A 595-nucleotide genomic window follows, 5' to 3' on the forward strand; every position below is an offset into this window, starting at 1 on the left:
AAGAAGAAGGAGTAGAAGTAGAAGGAGAAGAGGAAGGGGAAAGGGAAGGGTAAGGAGAAGGAAAAGATTGTATGAGAACACCAGTAAGCTCTCCAGGTAACTGGAATTTGAGGAGCCAATAGTGTGCATTGTATAAGGCACTTTTCTCTAAAAGTCAATTGCAGCTTTATGGAGAAGCAAAGGCTGTGTTGGCGGAATCCAAACAGAAGTCCTATGCTATGAGGTCAAGAAGCTGGAACGTTTTGAAGGATGGCAAAACTCTCAGGAACCCTAAATAACAGTTCAGCTCTGCTAAGGTAGCTAGGATATGAAAGGCCAATGTCATGACGGGTGGATCCTAAGTGACTCAGTTTTCTTTGTAAGGTTTCACAAGTGAAGTTTTTCAAACTAGGAAATTAAAGAGTTAAGCAGAAATTTTTGGAAAGTGGAGCTGTGGAAAATAGAACTGTTGAAAGGAGATCACTTGTGATCTTATAGCATTTAATACACAAAAATTTGAATACACAAAGTATCATATAGTAGAAATTCTAGTGACTACCTGTAACTGTCAAGTGGGACTTCCGGAAAACTATTGATTTTTTTTTTTTTTTTTTTT

Source organism: Octodon degus, unplaced genomic scaffold (assembly GCF_000260255.1).
Source record: "Octodon degus isolate 3935 unplaced genomic scaffold, OctDeg1.0 scaffold00161, whole genome shotgun sequence".
In the NCBI taxonomy this organism is placed as follows: Eukaryota; Metazoa; Chordata; class Mammalia; order Rodentia; family Octodontidae; genus Octodon; species Octodon degus.